Consider the following 16,901-nt stretch of genomic DNA (forward strand, 5'->3'; position numbering starts at 1 on the left):
TGTTTCGCTGAGGAGCGCACTCTCACCCATACGCACGCACAGTCCGGTGCGCGTTATTCCAGCCCCTCGCAGGTGCCGTACTAGAGCGGGCATCCAGCCTGGTAGGAGGATGCCTGCGCAGCGCATCTGGTCGCCGGTACGCCTCCGAGGACCAGGCTACCCAACTCCCGCTCTACGCACGGCTACCATCAGGCCCCTGCACAACCCAGTCCGCCCTGTACAAGCACCCCGCTCGTGCAGGGCTACTAGTTCCATCCAGCCAGGACGGGTTGTGCAGGAGGTAAGATCAAGACCGCCTGTGCGCCTCCATAGCCCTGGGTTTCCAGCTCCTGTCTCTCGTGCGGACCCGGAAGTGCGTCAGCCCAGTCCGACTCGTCCTGTTCCCGCTCCCCGCACTAGCCTGGAGGTGCGTGTTCCCAATCTGGTACGTCCAGTACCAGCACCACGCACCAGGCTTCAAATGCGTCATCCCAGTCAAGAGTCGCCAGAACCGCCCGCCAGTCAAGAGTCGCCAGAACCGCCCGCCAGTCAAGAGTCGCCAGAACCGCCCGCCAGTCAAGAGTCGCCAGAACCGCCCGCCAGTCAAGAGTCGCCAGAGCCGCCTGCCAGTCAAGAGTCGCCAGAGCCGCCCGCCAGTCAGGAGTCGCCAGAGCCGCCCGTCAGTCAGGAGTCGCCAGAGCCGCCCGTCAGTCAGGAGCCGCCCGTCAGTCAGGAGCCGCCCGTCAGTCAGGAGCCGCCCGTCAGTCAGGAGCCGCCCGTCAGTCAGGAGCCGCCCGTCAGTCAGGAGCCGCCCGTCAGTCAGGAGCCGCCAGAACCGCCCGCCAGTCAGGAGCCGCCAGAGCCGCCCGCCAGTCAAGAGTCGCCAGAGCCGCCCGTCAGTCAGGAGTCGCCAGAGCCGCCCGTCAGTCAGGAGCCGCCCGTCAGTCAGGAGCCGCCCGTCAGTCAGGAGCCGCCCGTCAGTCAGGAGCCGCCGTCAGTCAGGAGCCGCCAGAGCCGCCTGTCAGTCAGGAGCCGCCAGAGCCGCCCGTCAGTCAGGAGCCGCCAGAGCCGCCCGTCAGTCAGGAGCCGCCAGAGCCGCCCGTCAGTCAGGAGCCGCCAGAGCCGCCCGTCAGTCAGGAGCCGCCAGAGCCGCCCGTCAGTCAGGAGCCGCCAGAGCGGCCCGTCAGTCAGGAGCCGCCAGAGCGACCAGACTGCCCCGAGCCGCCAGAGCGGCCAGACTGCCCCGAGCTGCCAGAGCGGCCAGACTGCCCCGAGCTGCCAGGCTGCCAGAGCGGCCAGACTGCCCCGAGCTGCCAGAGCGGCCAGACTGCCCCAAGCGGCCAGACTGCCCAGACTGCCCCGAGCTGCCAGACTGCCCCGAGCTGCCAGACTGCCCCGAGCTGCCAGTGGCCAGACTGCCCCGAGCTGCCAGAGTGGCCAGACTGCCCCGAGCTGCCAGAGTGGCCAGACTGCCCCGAGCTGCCAGAGTGGCCAGACTGCCCCGAGCTGCCAGAGTGGCCAGACTGCCCCGAGCTGCCAGAGTGGCCAGACTGCCCCGAGCTGCCAGAGTGGCCAGAGTGCCCCGAGCTGCCAGAGTGCCCCGAGCTGCCAGAGTGCCCCGAGCTGCCAGAGCTGCCAGAGCTGCCAGAGTGCCCCGAGCTGCCAGAGTGGCCAGACTGCCCCGAGCTGCCAGAGTGGCCAGACTGCCCCGAGCTGCCAGAGTGGCCAGACTGCCCCGAGCTGCCAGACTGCCCCGAGCTGCCAGACTGCCCCGAGCTGCCAGACTGCCCCGAGCTGCCAGAATGCCCCGAGCTGCCAGACTGCCCCGAGCTGCCCCCCGGCGATGCCAGAGCGGCCCGACTGCCTGGAACGGCCAGAACCGGAGCCACCTCCAGATATAGGTGGGTTGGGGAGGGGGGGTGTAGCACAGTGCCGTCGTTGACGGCAGCCACCCTCCCTTCCCTCCCTTTAGTAGGGGGGAATTTTTGTTTTGTTGTTGTGTGGGGTTGTTTTTCTTAAGGTGCTTCCGTGTTTAGCACCTTTAAGGGGGGGGGGGGGGTACTGTCACGTCCTGGCCAGTATAAAGGTTAATTGTCATTTTAGTTTGGTCAGGACGTGGCAGAGGGTATTTGTTTTATGTGGTTCAGGGTGGTGTGTTAGTTTGGAGGGCGTTTGATTTATTATTTCCGGGTTTTGAGTTATGGTCTATGTTGATGTATTTCTATGTGTAGTCTGGTTGATCTGTTTCTATGTTGAGTTAATTGGGGTGGACTTCCAATTGAAGGCAGCTGTGTGGTGTTGCCTTTGATTGGAAGTCCTATATTAGTTGGGTGTGTTTGTCTGTGTATTTGTGGGAGATTGTTTAGTGTGTGTAAACCTAACAGGACTGTCAGTGTATCGTGCGTTCGTTTTTGTTATTTTGTATGTTCGTTTTGGAATTTATTAAAAGTTCAAAATGAACCATCTCAACTCTGCTGCATATTGGTCCTCATTTTCCGATGATGATTTCGCCATATCGTCCTCCGACGAAGAAGTCCCTGACACCATGACAAAGAGGACAGACTTTTAGATAAGTTTTGATGAGCCTGTATGACCTGATTAGTTAATTAGCTGTCTAAGAGACATGGGGAGCTGCAGTACTGCAGTGACAACAGCCTGGCGCAAGGTTATAGTAACATTACAGTGTAATAATCGTAAAATCAATCCAATACTTATGAAATAATATTTTCTTGTAAACAGTTTTAAAGGGAGTTTCAGTGGAATTCATAAAAGTGACTGAGCATGAAAGTGTTTATTTTAATGGTGAAGGTTACTTAACACAGCATTGTGTGTAAATCACATGATTAATCCTAGCTGTTGTAAACTACTTCCATAAATACATTAGAGAGGAATTACATTCTCAGACTCAAGCCTATAAAACACTGTTGAATACTGCTGCACATTTTTCATGTCAAGTTTGTTACATTCCTTGGAAATGGGTCAAACTGCTTTGACAACTGCAATATAAAAAGTAATTGCCTAACTTATTAAAGAAATTGAGTAGTGTCTACTCAAACATCTCCAACGGTCAGTAGAACTCAAATCACAAAAGTGGTACTAACTCATACTGTATGTCAATAAGATTTCTTATCACTTAATGTTTGAGTACTGTTAACAAATATTAGGTTATTGAGTAACTATAACTATATTTGTGTTCTGCTAATCCAAAGTTATTTAATTTTTACAAGTTTATTTGATCAGTGTAATTGATCATGATGAACGCATATCAAAACCATCTGGCAAATTGATGTTCAACAATGAGACAAGCCATTCCCACCATCAACAAAGTTATAGGCACCACTCTTAATGACAGGGGTTAATGCAACATCCTGTAATGCTTACAGTTCTACCTCCAGTTACTGTTAGAGGAATGACCAACGTGCTCAACAATGCCTCCTAATGTGGGATAAAATTAGATATTGTCAAATACAATAAACAATGTTAAACACTAAGACATGACCACTGAAAGTTACTAATCAAAACTACTTAAACTTGAAAAAATATATTAATGAAGGTTAATAATTGAAGTAGAAAGGACCTTGCATTTTTATGTTCAATACAAAAAAATTATAATTCAAGTAACTTCAATCGTTATAGTGCAGAATACTTAATGCAATTTAGTGTCAAAAAGTTTATAGTATTTACACCTTAAAAAGATAACTATATGGGTGGGGATGTCACTTTATTACTTTAAGTATTGAACACTGCAACACTTTGAGTTGGGTTACTCAAATGGTTCTAGGCAATGGGAATCCACCACATAAAAATTGTTAGCTGAACTAATTACTTTTTACAGTGTGCTGTCCACGGCGGCTTCATTTGGGTATTTTGCTGAGTCTTATTTATCCATTCCAACATAAGCTTTTTTTCCTCATGTGAGTTTCAGCCACAGACGGATATTACAATTCCTCTTAGGCTGATGAAAAGACCCAAACCAGGCCTTACTCAATATTTTGTGTTAGTCCATCTTTAATTCTTCTAATTTCCTATTTAGGTAGTTTGTCAAATTCTCGCAGATAAACATTTTACTGGCCATTGTACTATTTTAAACCCAGTTGTTCTACATCGTAATATACTGACACTGAAAGAACTGTGCAGAATTGTAGATTCAAAATCATAATAGTGTTTGATCATTGTGTGGTTAAATGTTATTTTATTGAAATACTCAAGTACAATAATGAGATAGATACAATAACTATATTTCAACAATTGATGAATACAGTAGCAACAAGTGATAGAAAAAGTTAACAAATATGAACACATGGAGTTTGAGATCTATTCCTCACAAGTTGTGACCTGAACAGACTACTTGACAATTATTGGAAACCTTACAGAGCAATTACTATACGCATGGCAGGGCAGAGTTTTTCAGGTTATAGGCTATATCAGTACATCAGCCGTCTTGGCCTAAATAACAAACCCTCCCTTATCATCTGACCAAGAAGTGTTCAGTATCTAGTGGATCTTCCACAATCATCAAAGTGGTTTCCACTTGATAACACAGCCACAATGTCAAAATTGGCAAATGAAAATATCAGTCTTAATTTCAGGTTAGGGTTAGGCATAAGGTTAGCAATATGGTTAAGGTTAGGGTTGATGTTAGGGTTAGGTTTAAAATCCGATTTTAATTAGAGACTTTGTAGAAATGGGCAGGGTTTAGTCATAATTATGGCTCCAGGTCATCTATAAGTCTTTGCTAGGTAAAGCTCCGCCTTATCTCAGCTCACTGGTCACCATAGCAGCACCCACCCGTAGCACGCGCTCCAGCAGGTATATCTCACTGGTCACCCCCAAAGCCAATTCCTCCTTTGGCCACCTTTCCTTCCAGTTCTCTGCTGCCAATGACTGGAACGAACTGCAAAAATCACTGAAGCTGGAGACTCATATCTCCCTCACTAAGTTTAAGCACCAGCTGTCAGAGCAGCTCACAGATCACTGCACCTGTACATAGCCCATCTGTAAATAGCCCATCCAACTACCTCATCCCCATACTGTTATTTATTTATTTTGCTCCTTTGCACCCCAGTATCTCTACTTTCACATTCATCTTCTGCACATCTACCATTCCAGTGTTCAATTGCTATATTGTAATTATTTCAACACTATGGCCTATTTATTGCCTTACCTCCCTTATCCTACCTCATTTGCACACACTGTATATAGACTTTTTCTATTGTATTATTGACTGTATGTTTGTTTATTCCATGTGTAACTCTGTGTTGTTGTTTGTGTCGCACTGCTTTGCTTTATCTTGGCCAGGTCGCAGTTATAAATGAGAACTTGTTCTCAACTAGCCTACCTGGTTAAATAAAGGTGAGAAGAAACAAATTATAATAATTATGACTTTGTGGCTGTGTTAACTAGTGACGACCCATCGGGGACCTTTTCAAACATTTGTCCCAGACACCTGCTCTCTCCGCTAGCAACATTTTACACTAACCAAACTCCACCACTGTATCTGAGACAGAGAAGCATTCCTACATGAATTACCTCGTACTCCTTGTACTGGTACTCCCTGTATATAGCCTCATTATTGTTATTCATTGTTCACTGTATTTATTCCTCGTGTCACTATTTCTATTTTCTATTTAATTTTGTATCTTTATCTTTAACTCTGCATTGTTGGAAAATGACCTGTAAGTTAGCATTTCACTGTTAGTCTACACCTGTTGTTTACAAAGCATGTAACAAATTCAATTTGATTTGATTTAAAGAACTAACAAGATCTATCACAGTAGCTCATACTAAACATTAATGTACATGTACTGCTTCTAATTGACAGAGACTTGACTGTACAGTACTTGACTGCCATTATCACTTTGGCTGCTGTAGGTTCAATCACCTCTGTCCATTTACAAACACATAGCCCATTAACTATACAATTGTAATGTTATACCCCTGAAAGGGAGGAAATATGATAAATTATTCACACTGACACGTAGCATCAGCGATTGTTTAGTCTGTTGTAATGATGAATTGCATAAAATCACAAACTCTTTAAATAGATATCTTTTCTTAAATCACATAGCATTCACATTTGTATTCCTAGGCATTACTAATCAAGCCCCGCACAAACAGACATCAATGGAGCACACAGATGATTGCATTGTCACATTCACATTAATTCTTAGAATATTACTTACGATGCTATATTAATATCAGTGATGTAGTGGTAAAAGGTGGGTAATGGGTAAACTATAAACTCCAGTAGGCGATCGACCACCGATATAAACAAAAACGTATGACATTTTTAGAACTGTATTGTTTGCGTTTTTTATTTCATTTTAATATAGGCCTATAGGGAAGACAGGCCTACATTAAAATGAGATGTTCATATTAAAACATATCTTCTTTTTAAAAGTTCCTAACTTGTTTGATGAGATTAGTACAGATTTTCTCAGGAGACCTCACATGGGGCCCCGAGCCCAAGTTTGGGGTTGTCACTAGTTACCACAGCCACAAAGTCAAAATTGGTTCATGAAAACAAAATAGATTTTTTGTCTTCATTTAAGGTAAGGGTTAGGCATAAGGTGAGCAGTGTGGTTAAGGTTAGGGTTATGGTAAGGGTTAGGCATAAGGTTAGCAGTGTGGTTACGGTTAGGGTTAAGGGTTTGGTTTAAAATCAGATTTTATGAAGAGAAATTGTAGAAATAGGCAGGTTTTAGCAATAATTATGACTTTGTGGCTGTTGTAACTATAGACGGCCCAAGTTTAGGAACCACTGTACTAACCTCTCTGCTTGCTTCCTTTCTCTCTGTCTCCTCTGCTTCCTGCATGCATAGAGAGAAATGGTAATGGCTATTTTTCTTGGCACTAACTCAGCCATTGCTTGTTGGGCAAAGCCTATAAGGAAAATAAATGCAATTTTTGGAGGGTTCATGGATAAACACAGAAAATAACGTATGTGATAAACACAAGTTTAGGAGATCTTATACGTTTTGTTCTATGAGATAAACTACATCAGCTAATGCCACTTTTTGTGAATTTTTAAGAATTTATTTTCAAATAAAAAACATATATAGTGTTAACTGACTGCTATTATCTCATAGCACAACATGTATAAAATCTCCTAAATCTGTGTTAACCTCAGACCTTATTTTGGGCGTTTATTCCCAAACCCTATTCTTTTTCCATAGGTATGGCTGAACGAACCAGAGGTAATTTATTTCCGGATATTAGGACTACAAGCTGGCGAGCTTTATTGCAGCCTGCCTCAGCCTGCCTCAGCCTCACCACTGAGCGCCACATCACTGTTCTGCAGTTGCCATGGCGCCCTAGCAGCAGCCAAAGCAGAGAGAGAGCTCCTGTACATTTTGTAAATATTTTGGTAATTAATTAGTTCATGGCATGTTTTTTAACCAACACTTTGGTTTAAAGAATGAACAATTAATCTATGTAATTAATGTACTTTAGTCAGAATCCACCACAGCGTTAAGACAAGCTGGCAAGGCATTTGTTTGTTTGGCTAGCTAGCTGTTTTGATTCCAATACCAGCCAGTGTCCAGGTGTTGAGGATGGAGAGAAGCCGAAAGCAAGATGGCAGAGGTGTGCAATAATGAAGATCGTAGGGAGGTCAAAGTTACAAGGCTGCGCTTGATTTAACATTGAAATGTGGTGTGCTTTCTGGGGCCACATAATTGCCGTAGCAGCATCCAATGGGTGCTTAATTTTGGTAATAGTGAATGAGTGGCTAGCTAGCTAGCTACCTACTGCTGAGTCCATGGATTTAGTGGCTAAACTAAAACTTAATCTGACAGTTCTACTACGGAAAAGACAGAAGCGGCGAGACACGTTGATGAGACCGCACTGCCTGACTCCAGACTCTCTCGCCCTGCTAGACCACCTCCCTCAGATGACCACTCAAGTCATGAACTTTCTAGTGACTGTCCATCCCCTTATGTTGATGTTGTTTTTCTAAATTACTTGTAATTTTGTGCTTTGAGATCATTTGAAAAGCACTTTAAATTGAATAAATTATGAATCACTGTCTCAGTAGCCTTCCTTCTAAAGCAAATGTATTGTAGTGACCCGCACAGACAGCTGTGTGTTATGTGTTAGGCTATTAGTTGGTTGTGTTGTACTTACCGGTGTTCGCGGGGTCCGACATGCCAATCAACCTTCTATCTACCAATCACGGGAATGTTCTGATGCCGGGCAGCCTGGTGGTTGGCGGAGTGGCGTGGAGGAGGGTTGGGCAGGGGATGGAGCATTGGAAGTTAAGACCAGGTTTAGCCATTGTTCTCTCTCTTACGTCTGGCCTTCACAAGAGAAGGTCACGGTTGGTTTATTGGGTATATTTGATTTATTTGGCGTGGGCTACGGCCAAACAGTAGCCTGTGAGAAGTTGGGTTAATAAACCGTAAATTCGTAAACTCAATCCTCTCTCTGGACAATTGTTCCTTTATGATCTAGTCAGGTCATTACATTGGTGTCAGAAGTAAAACGTTGATAAAAGTTAGCCAGCTAGCTAGCTGACTTCTGTTTCTAGCTAACATAGGTGAGAACGGCGGTTGAAAATGCTTCGAGGGAATCCGAAAGTGAAGGTGGAGGTAGGGGACGAGTATGGCCAAGGAGGTGCGTGTGCATGGATGTCGGAGGATCTGGCTGAAGAGATCGCCAGGGCGTCGGAGCCCAGAGGCCGCTTGAGGGAGGACGTTGGAATGCTGGCCGCTGAAACGGGCATGAGTGCTTCGTCGACTGTGCTTCGCGCGGATTCTGGTGGGCGGACCGAAGGTGTGACGTCGACGCGGCAGGAAGAGGAATCTGGGGCTCAGGATGTAAACAAACACGGCGGCGCCCAGTTCCCGATCGCGTCCGTATCTGTTAAGTAGTATTCCGGTAAGGCGGATTGGGGAGCTTTTCATGCTCAGTTTGAACTGTTAGCTCATTTTGGGGGGTGGTTGAATGAAGATAGGGCACTGCAGTTGGCTTTGTGCCTCACGGATGATGCTCTGGCCTGTTTGATATTGATTAGCCCCGAGGACAGACGTAATTATGAGGCTTTAGTGGGAGCACTGAGGAGGCGCTTTGGACAGTGTGTACAGCCCGGGCTGTTCCGCTCCGAACTGAGTAATAGACGCAGGCAGCCTGGAGAGCCTCTCGGCGGGCATATGCTCACATGGCCCCTCCATGCAGAGCGAGCTTGCACGGAGCTGTGCATACAGACCCAGCTGGCTCATCCTGAGTCATTGCAGATAGCCTTGGAGATGGCTTTGGAGAGGGAGCTGATGTGGGCTGGGACTTCAGCTGGGTCTTTGGTGGGGGTGCAGGGAGAGACACCCACTGTGCGGGCTGGGGGGCAGAGCAGCCCAGAGACGGAAAAGCCTGCATGGGTGGCTGAAATGACTGAACTCATTCGTGCTGTGTCTCTACAGGCGACACGAAACACACACCCTGGTCCCAGGGTCTGCTGGGGGTGTGGCCAGCCAGGCCATCTGCGCAGGGATTGCCCAATGTCCCCCAGAGCTCAGGGAAACGGCTCGGGGTCCGCATAGACCGGGAAGTGTGGACCCCTGGCTTTCTTTCCCAACCACCATCATCTTCAGTAGGAGCCCACCGGCACAGACGGGGAAGCAAGGCTCCACTTCCCCCAGAAGCAGACGAGGGCAAGCGGACGGAGCCTGTTGTTGTGGTGGGCCGGACCTGTGTTGGGGACTTTTGTCATGTCACTGTGGAGGGGGTGCCCTGCTCTGCCCTGGTGGACACTGGGTCCATAGTAACCCTGGTGAGGCCAGATATTGTGCCAGGTTGGACTCAGTGTGAGCCCACAACTGTGCAGCTCCGCACAATCACAGGTGAGCTGGCACCCATGAAAGGGAAGGGAATAGTGACCTGACAGTAGGGGGCAGGTTTGTGCGTCATCCTGTGTGGGTGGCGGCTGTGCAGGACCCTTGTATCCTGGGGTTGGACTTTCTTAGGAGCACAGCCTGCCAGTTAGACCTAAATGGGGGCACACTGAGCTTCCAGGGAGGGCTGGTAGTCACCATGGCCCCCCCTAATATCACATTCACTCAACCCAACAAACCCTTTACTCCAACAGTTAAAGCAGCAGAGACTTATGGCTGCCCCCCCTCCCCCACATCTGTGTGTGACTTTTCCTCAGCCCCTCTGTCACCTACGGCTGTGTGTTACATTCCCCCAGCTACCTCCACGACACATCCCTCCGTGAGCCCGGGCCGCGCTACCCCAGATGGGAGAGGAGAGGACACTGTCTGCAGTGAGGGAGATATGGGGGAGGAACTGTGTTGGTCTCGACCCCAAGCAGCAGGAACGGTTGTGGCAGTTGCTGTTTGAATTCAGAGACAGCTTTGCGCTGAGTGAGGAAGAGGTGGGTCAGACTCATCTGGTGCAGCATGAGATCGACACAGGTGATGCTGGACCCATTAAGCTGCGTCCCTGCCGTATCCCGCTGGCACGCTAGGAGGAGGCAGACAACGCTGTGTTGGAGATGCAGCGGGCAGACTTCATAGAGCCCTCAGACAGCCCCTGGGCGGCGCCAGTCGTCATGGTTCCTAAGAAGGGGGACAAGCTGAGGTTCTGTGGGGACTACAGGCGGCTGAATGAGGTAACCAGGAAGGACTCATACCCCACACCACGTATCGATGAGTCGCTGGACCTGGTTAGGGGGTCCTCCTGGTTCTCCTCACTAGACCTCCGCAGTGGCTACTGGCAGGTGCCCCTCTCCCCAGAGGCCAGAGCCAAAACTGCATTCTCCACTAACAGAGGACACTGGCAGTTCAAGGTCCTGTGCTTCGGCCTGTGCAATGCTCCAGCTACTTTTGAGCGTTTGATGCTGGATGGCATCCCCGACAGCAGTGTCTGGTATACCTCGATGACATCCTGGCCCATGGCAGCTCCTTCCAGTCAGCCCTGGTGGCGCTACGGCGTGTGCTGGAGCGGGTGGCTGCCGCAGGTCTGAAGCTCCACCCCGAGAAGTGCCACTTCATGAGGAGAGAGGTGTCCTTCCTGGGCCACCGAGTGGGGAAGGAGGGTACCAGCACCATGGAGGACAAGGTGGGGGCTGTCCGAGACTGGCCCACCCCCACCGACCAGCGTCAGCTGAAGAGCTTCCTGGGCCTGGCCTCGTACTACAGGAGGTTTGTACGGGGCTTCTCAAGCGTCGCTGCTCCCCTGAACCGCCTGCTGCCGAAGGACAAGGCCTTCACTTGGACAGTGGAGTGTGAGGAGGCCTTCAACACCCTTGAACGTGCACTGATCGAGGCCCCCGTGCTTGCCCCCCCTGACCTCACCTTGCCCTTTATCCTGGACACAGACGCGAGCAATGTGGGCATGGGTGGGGTGCTGGCCCAGGTGGGGCCAGAGGAGGAGAGAGTGGTGGCGTACTTCAGCAAAACATTTGACAAACATGAGCGCCGCTACTGTGTCACCCGGCGAGAGCTCCTGGCTGTTGTGGCTTCCATCAAACACTTCAAGTACTACCTGGGTGGCCTGCCCTTTACGGTAAGGTCTGACCATTCTGCTCTCCAGTGGCTCATGTCTTTCAGAGAGCCAGAGGGGCAGGTGGCACGCTGGTTGGAGGAGCTTCAGCCAGCTTCAGCCAGACTTCACAGTGGTGCACAGGGCAGGTGCATGCCACTCCGACACCATGTCCCGTCGGCCCTGTACTGCAGACGGCTGCCGCCACTGTGAGCGGAGAGAGGGACGTGAGAGAGAGCTGTGTGCAGAGGATGGGGTCTGTGCCACAGTGTGTCGGGTGAGCGGCCCTGTCTGCTGTGAGCTGCAGACTGTCGACGTGGCTGAATGGGGGCAGCAGCAGGGACGGGACACAGACCTACAGCCAGGGCTACAGTGGGTAGAGGCACAGGTGAGGCCACCATGGGAAGAGGTGACAGCGCTCTCACTCGCGACCAAAGGGTTGTGGTCAAAGTTTGAGAGACTGCGGCTGGCTGATGGCGTGCTACAGCATGCATGGAAGGAGTCAGCTACGGGAGAGGAGAGGTGGCAGGTGGTGGTCCCAAAAGCACTGCGGGAGGCTGTGCTCCAGAGTACTCATGGGGGGGTGGGGACTGGACACTTTGGGGTCACACAAACACTGCGCCGCCTCCGTCAGGGCTTTTACTGGGGGCAGAACAAGAGGGATGTTTTGCCGTCGCCGATCTAGTCAGGTCATTACAGTATTATAAGAAGTTAGTAGCCAATGTTTTACTCCTGCTGAGGTAGGCTCTGTTTAACATTAGCTTTGTACTTCATCTATCTAATATTAGCCAGAGCCCTTCAACTTTACTGCAATAGAAGTCTGCCGGCCGGCAGCTATCTATAAGCGACAACTTACCAGGCGTGCACTTACTCTCAGAATGAGTCCGTTTTTGTTTGGGGGATGTCTTTAAAATGCTGCGTCTAGTCGAACTCGGCTAGGCAAACCGAACGAGTGTGCTCGCATACTCCTTGAAAAGACCTTTGCTTAAATGACAAGAGAAAAAAAAGTGCCAATAGTACCATTTGCCCATCTTGAGACACCGTAGCCGGTATACAATTCTTCAAACTAGTCAGAATTAATTAAATCCTTCATTAATTTTGACATTTATGCAGACGCGATCTTAGTCACGCAATTTTACATCTGACTAAGAGGTTTGGTGCAGTACTTCAAGTATTTTTTGTTGTTGCATGAAAATTGTGTCTTGTTGAAAGACAAACACTTAATTGAAGAATTCCTACTGTTGACCAGTCACCGACGAAGGGGCGGAAACTTTGGCTACCAACGTTGTCTTGCCGCAAGGTTTTTTTTTAGTTCACAAACAGCCAAAACAACATCAGCCGAAGATCAAAAACATCAATGTCGTCATAATATATGCACAAACTGATTCGGATGGGAAGCATGCGGATGTATTTAGCCTTTTGAGAAAGTAGTGAATGTACGCTGCTAAAAAGGCAAAGCCAGGCGACGCAGGCGAACACAACGATCAAACCGCTGTTCATGATTCCACTCGTTCGTAAAAGAAGCAGGCGCGATTAGAATTGTCAGATCAAGAATATAAGAGTTCTGACCTTTGGTCAATGCTGTGTACTGTTTTTCTTTTATTATTGTACAGAAATTAGAGGTCCGGACCTCGGTGTCCTCACATGTAGTTAAGGCCATGAAAGTGCAGCTAAACCCACAATGTCAAACCTTTTCACCCCATCATTTCTGAAGACTGTCAGGAGTCACTGAAAATACCTGACCAGTGATCAAATAACCACAAACACACCTTTTTTTTTTATTTAACTAGGCATGTCAGTTAAGAACAAATTCTTATTTACAATGATGGCCTACACTGGCCAAACCCTAACCCAGCCAATTGTGCGCCACCCTATGGGGCTCCCAATCACGGCCGGTTGTGATACAGCCTGGAATCGAACCAGGGCCTGTAGTGACGCCTCTAGCACGGAGATGCAGTGCCTTAGACCGCTGTGCTACCCGGGAGCCCATTAGAGGTGGAAGGAGGGAGAGAGGGATGGCAAGTACCAATATCATGTGACATGAAAAACAGAGTCTTTCCAGTCCACACACATACAGTAATATAATAGGCTGTCCCATACCAAAAACACATCAAACCGGTGACTTCCTGGTTAGATAGTGTGACAGGGAGAAAGTTATTTCTTCACCTCGAAACACAACCTAACGCCGCATTCACGTGCTATCGGAAACTCGGAACCTCCAAGTTAAAATGTTATAAAAAATTATTTACCTCCTCAAATAAGGTTCTCCATTCTCAAGCACGATTCACCGATAATTCATACCAGCAATCTCAGGGAGGTGTGCCCAGGGATAAAGGGGAGCGTGTCAGTGCACTAAGGGCAACCCGCCATACATTTACATTTTTACATTTAAGTCATTTAGCAGACGCTCTTATCCAGAGCGACTTACAGTAGAGTGCATACATTGTATTACATTTTAAATACTGGTCCCCCTTGGGAATCGAACCTACAACCCTGGCGTTGCAACTGAGCTACATAGGGGACATAGACAATAGATATACACTTACAAATTCCAATCGGCCACACTGGAATTTAATAAAAAGACACCGTCTCAGCTTCCATCATCCCAGGACACGCCAACTTTCACACATCATGGGGATCTGTGGACTGACCCAAAAGCCTGGTATATATCAGCGAAGCCCCGCCCCTAATTGCAAAGCGGTGCACCTGGAGACAAATACCACAGAAATACTATTAAATTCTAATTAGTATTCTAATTCTATGACAAATACATACACCTGGGTTAACTAAGATATACACAGGTCACAATAGGAAGGAAAGCGATAGTTCTTTTTACAGTGCATATTGTATTTATCATTGATAATAGGGGGCAATCTTCATATCTATCACTAGGATGCTATCGAGCAAACTGATGCTGGTAGTCAGTTTCACCTATTAGGTACAGATAAACAGTATGTTAGTTAACAGTACAGTACCCTACCAGAAGATTTATTCTCAGGCATAAAAGTAAGCGCCTTTTTATTTTTGAGAAGATATATACCACTTTAAAAAGGTGCTGATGTATTGCTTCTGAACAAGCAGCAGTTTAAAATGTGTTGTTTTGATGGTTGTAAAATGAGCTCACTAACACAACCCCAACACAGCACAGCAGGGTAACTTCCTTAACACAAGTAGACAGAAAACTATTTTTGGTATTCCCCTAACATTCAGGCCTCATTAACCAGCATGGTTGCACATACTGACTCTCCACCAAGGGTGTGTTATACAGTAACTCTGGTTTTCTGAAAATATGTTACCTATGACCACCCAGGCCACTCATTCAAAAACACAACATATAGTCGTCATTGGGGTTTAAACACATACAGTGGCTTCAGAAACTAGTCACACCCTTTTACTTTTTCCACATTTTGTTGTGTTACAGCCTGAATTTAAAATTCATTAAATTGAGTTGTTTTGTCACTGGTCAACACACAATGTCGCATAATGTCAAAGTGGAATGATGATTTACATTTTTTAAACAAAGTGATAAAAAATTAAAAGCTGAAATGTCTTAAGTAAATAAGTATTCAACCCATTTGTTATGGCAAGCCTCAGTAAGTTCAAGAGTAAAAATGTGCTTAACAAGTCACCTAATAAGTTGCATGGACTCACTCTATGTGCAATAATAGTTGAACATGATTTTTGAATGACTACCTCCTCTCTGTACCCCACACATACAATTATCTGTAAAGTCCCTCAGTTGAGCATTGAATTTCAAACATATTCAACCACAAAGACCAGGGAGGTTTTCCAATGCCTCGCAAAGAAGCACACTAACTGGTAGATGGGTAAAAATAAAATACATTAAATATCCATTTGAGCCTGGTGAAGTTATTAATTACACTTTGGATGGTGTATAAATACACCCAGTCACTACAAAGATACAGGCGTCCTTCCTAACTCAGTTTTCCCCGAAGAGGTAGGAAACTGCTCAGGGATTTCACCATGTGGCCAATGGTGACATTAACACAGTTACAGAGTTTAATGGCTGTGATAGGAGAAAACTGAAGATGGCTCAAGAATATTGTAGTTATTACACAATACTAACCTAATTGACAGAGCGAAAAGAAGGAAGCCTGTACAGAATAAAAATATTGTCACGTGTGCTCCCTCTCCGGCCTCTAGGTCACCAGGCTGCTCGTTATGGCACACACCTGTCACCAGCGTTACGAGCATAATGACACTCACCTGGACTCCATCACCTCCTTGATTACCTGCCCTATACGTGTCGAACTCGGCTAGGCAAACCGAATGAGTGTGCTCGCATACTCCCTGAAAAGACCTTTGCTTGAATGACAAGAAAAAAAGTGTCAATATTACCGCTTGTCCATCTTGAGACACCGTAGTCAGAATTAATCTAAAATAACTCATGGAATTAATTTTGACATTTATGCAGACGAGATCTTAGTCCCGCAATTTTACATCTAACTAAGAGGTTTGGTGCAGTACTTCAAGTATTTTTTGTTGTTGCATGAAAACAATTTGTCTCTCGTTGAAAGACAGACACTTCATTGAAGAATTCCTACTGTTGACCAATATTCGACGATGGCTTACCCTAAGATTTTTTTTGTGTGTTCACAAACAGCCGAAAAAACAGTTATGCGATAGTGTGCTGACCAATGACAAAACATCTCAATTTAATTAATTTTATATTCAGATTGTAACAGAACAAAATGTGTAAAAAGTAAAAGGGTGTGAAGAGTTTCTGAAGGTACATTACCGAGTACCACTTTCCATATTTTCAAGCATAGTGGTGGCTTTATCATGTTATGGGTATGCTTGTACGCTAAGGACTGGGGAGTTTTTCAGGATAAAAAAAAAAAGAAACGGAATGGAGCTAAGCACAGGCAAAATCCTAGAGGAAACCCTGATTCAGTTTGCTTTTCACCAGATATTGAGAAATGAATTCACCTTTTAGCAGGACAATAACCTAAAACACAAGGCCAAATCTATACTGGAGTTGCTTACCAAGAAGACAGTGAATGTTCCTGAGTGGCCGAGTTACAGTTTTGACTTAAATCTCCTTGAAAATCTATGCAATACCTGAAAATGGTTGTCTAGCAATGATCAACATCCAATTTGAAAGAGCCTGATGAATTTTTAAAGAATAATGGGAGAATGTTGCACAATCCAGGTGTGGCAAGCTCTTAGAGAGCTCTTAGAGACTTAAAGCTCTTAGAGATGTAAAGCTCTTAAAGACTCTAACATGTATTGACTTAGGGGGTTGAATACTTATCTAATCAAGATACTGTCACGTCCTGACCAGTAAAAGAGGTTGTTTGTTATTGTAGTTTGGTCAGGGCGTGGCAGGGGGTGTTTGTTTAGAGTGTTTTCGGGGTTTGTTGGGCTATGTTCTTGTTAGTCTATTTCTATGTTAGTTCTAGTCTTTCTATTTCTATGTGGTGTTT

At 46.8% G+C, this 16,901-nt stretch overlaps 1 protein-coding gene across 1 annotated transcript in view; it reads right to left on the reverse strand.

The window, feature by feature from the left end:
- The window catches only part of acsl6 (acyl-CoA synthetase long chain family member 6), a 98,688-nt gene that overhangs the window by 56,053 nt on the left and 25,734 nt on the right, over positions 1-16,901 (reverse strand). The gene's annotated exons all lie outside the window — the stretch shown is intronic.

Source organism: Salmo salar, chromosome 04, assembly GCF_965601325.2.
Source record: "Salmo salar chromosome 04, fSalSal1, whole genome shotgun sequence".
Classification (NCBI taxonomy): Eukaryota; Metazoa; Chordata; class Actinopteri; order Salmoniformes; family Salmonidae; genus Salmo; species Salmo salar.